Consider the following 3,484-nt stretch of genomic DNA (forward strand, 5'->3'; position numbering starts at 1 on the left):
AGGGGGATGTCTTTTTAAAGTTTTTTGCTAGAAGAACTTAGCAGTCAGATATTATTGGCAAAGAACACCTCAGTAGCAATAGCACTATTGTAGGCAGACTGGAACAGTCCCTGGTTCAAGGCTGTGGACCATGAAGTAGTTTTAGCTCAAGTAAAGGCAGACTGGAACAGTCCATAGTTCACAGCTGGGGACCATGAAGTAGTATGATCACAAGTAAAGGCAGACTACAGAAGTCCACGATTCACAGCTGGGGACCATGAAGTAGGTGTAGCACAAGTAAAGGCAGACTGGAGCAGTCCCCAATTCACGGCTGGGGATCATGAAGTAGTATGAGCACAAGTAAAGGCAGGCTATAACAGTCCCCGGTTCATGGCTGGAGACCATGATGTAGTATGAGCACAAGTAAAGGCAGAGTAGAACAGTCTGCGATTCATGACTGGGGACCTTGATGTAGTATGAGTACAAGTAAAGACAGACTAGAACAGTCCCCAGTTCACAGCTTGGGATCATGAAGTAATAGGAGCCAAAGTGAAGGCAGACTGGAGTAGTCCCTGCTTCACGGCTGGGGAACATAAAGTAGTATGAATACGAGTAAAAGCATGCTAGAACAGTACATGGATCATTGCTGGAGACCGTGAAGTAGTATGAGCAAAAGTAAAGGCAGACTGTTCACGGCTGGGAACTATGAAGAAGTTTTAGCACAAGTAAAGGCAGACTGGAACAGTCCATGGTTCATGACTGGGGATCATGAAGCTGTATGAGTACAAGTAAAGGTAGACTGGAACAGTCCATGGTTCATGACTGGGGACCATCAATCAGTATGAGTACAAGTAAAGGCAGACTAGAACAGTCCACTGTTCAGGGCTAGGGACCATGAAGTAGTATGAACACAAGTAAAGGCAGACTGGAACAGTCCATGGTTTATGGCTGGGGACCATGAAGCAGTATGGGTACAAGTAAAGGCATACTGGAACAGTCCCTGGTTCACGGCTGGGAACCATGAAGTAGTTTTAGCACAAGTAAAGGCAGATTGGAACAGTCCCCAGTTCACGACTGGGGATCATGAAGCAGCATGAGTACAAGTAAAGGCAGACTGGAACAGTCTATGGTTCATGGCTGGGGACCATGAATCAGTATGAGTATAAGTAAAGGCAGACTACAACAGTCCATGCTTCATGGCTGGGGACCATGAAGCAGTATGAGTACAAGTAAAGGCAGACTAGAACAGTGACCATGAAGTAGTATGAACACAAGTAAAGGCAGACTGGAACAGTCCATGGGTCGTGGCTGGGGACAATGAAGTGTATGAACACAAGTAAAGGCAGACTAGAACAGTCCATTGTTCACGGCTGGGGACCATGAAGTAGTATGAACACAAGTAAAGGCAGACTGGAACAGTCCATGGTTCATGGCTGGGGACACTGAAGTCGTTTTAGTGCAGAAAAGAGGCTCTACCCACTGGATCCTGGTGATTAGTCCATTGGTGCAGCCTTTTGCAATGTAGTCCAGCATTTAATCCAAAGGGCTTCAGGAGAAACCAGTCCCCCTCTCCTCTCAGCTCACAGATCCATCCCCACAGTGGGAAAAGACAATCTCCTCAAGGATCCCAACTATTTAACAACAGTCCAGGAATCATCTAGGCACACCTTCCCAGGGATTGGCTAGGCCCTGTTTAATATTCAGGCTGCTCATTTGAATTATCTTTCTCTAAGCTCTAGAAATATATTTCCCGTGCAGAGGGAAGCAATCAAAGCAATCAGTAAAGCTCTGAACAGACCAGACCAAAAATTGCTGCTCCTATAATTAGAGCAGAAGTCAAAAACAGAATTTAGCTAGCAGCCAAACTAACTAGGAGGGGGCTAAACAGATGTATAATGGGTGTAAAAGACATATTAAACTTAGTATATTCTGTACATTGTATTTTATTTTGTATGCTTTGTCCTCTGCAACCAACATTCATGACATTATACTTATGCCTCGTACACATGCATCGATTATTGGCCGTGAATTTTCGGCCAACGTCCGATCGGCTGATTTTCGGCTTGTTAGTATGATGCTTTCGACAACCGACTCCGACTTTTCGGCCGAATAAAATCTGGTGTGCAGGCTATAAAATTTTTGTTGGCCGTCAACACAACGGCCGATTTTCGGTCAGTCAGTACAGATTTCGGCAGACAAAAATCTGATGAGCAAGACTGGGCATGCTCAGAGAAGAAAAAACACACGGAAAGTCAACCAGCACATGACATCACTTCTGAAGTAGATTTTTGTTGGCCGAGAAAATTCGTGTGCAGTCTAGGCGCATTCCAACCAACAAAACACAACTTGGACAAAAGACGGCCGATCGGTCGGCCGATAATCGTTGCGTGTGTACGAGCCATTACTCTTCTGCCACATTCCTAAGACCCTGGTAATAAACTAGACCCCCATGTACTGCCCACAATTGTAATATTATTATGATACCTATGTAAGCATGGTATAATTTTGTGTCTGTTCCCCACTGCAATAGTTATTGATTAGTCAACTCTTATCCTAATATTGATTGGTGGTTTCAATCTATTAAACTTCCAAGACAAATACATATATACAAATATAGCAATATATGGTCAAAGGTTTATGGACACCCATATGAACTTATTTGAGATCCCATTCCAAAACATTCCAAAACCATGGCCATCAATATGGAGTTGGCTTCCCTTTGTGGCTATAACATCTTCTACTTATATAGTAGATTTAATGCCATAAAAAAATTAAATTCCTATACAGCACACGCCTTCAGTCCATTGTCCATAAACAAAAAAAGGATCTGTCTGAAGAAGGTACATCAGAGGACCTGTACCTGAGAGTGTTCCATGTGAGGAAGTCTCAATAAGTATGGACATCTAGAGTGTAGCACCCTCTAGTGTGTACTAGAAGTGAGTATAGGCAAACCATACTTTGACTCAGAGTTAAGCTAGTGAGTCTTAATTGGAGCAGGGTTTATTAGAGTTTAGGGCTAGATGACTTATTCTGGCAGCTCTCTGGTGCCTCCCCCTGGTCTAGAAGGTCAGAGAATCTTCTAAAATTAGAGGGTGGGGGGTTAGGAAGAGCTGCCTTGAAAATTGATGATGCCTCGACCTATAACCAGTAGTTGGCTGGCAGGAGGCAAAGCCTACCTCGTTAATAGACATAGGCCATGCCAGCAGGGGCAGGCGAGTGGAAGATGGAGATACAGTGTTGAGGAGGCTGTTGGTCGCCCTCAATAGTGTAAAAACAATTAACCACCTAAAGACCGGAAGGTTTTACCCCCCAATGACAAGTCAATTTTTTGCGATTCGGGACTCCGTTACTTTAACTGACAATTACGCGGTCATGCGATGCTGTACCCAAATAAAATTGATGCCCTTTTTTTCCCCATAAATAGAGCTTTCTTTTGGTGGTATTTGATCATCTGTGTGATTTTTATTTTTTGCACTATAAATAAAGAAAGAGCGACAATTCTGAA

This window comes from Pelophylax lessonae (genome assembly GCF_965119305.1).
Source record: "Pelophylax lessonae genome assembly, chromosome: 1".
Taxonomy (NCBI): domain Eukaryota; kingdom Metazoa; phylum Chordata; class Amphibia; order Anura; family Ranidae; genus Pelophylax; species Pelophylax lessonae.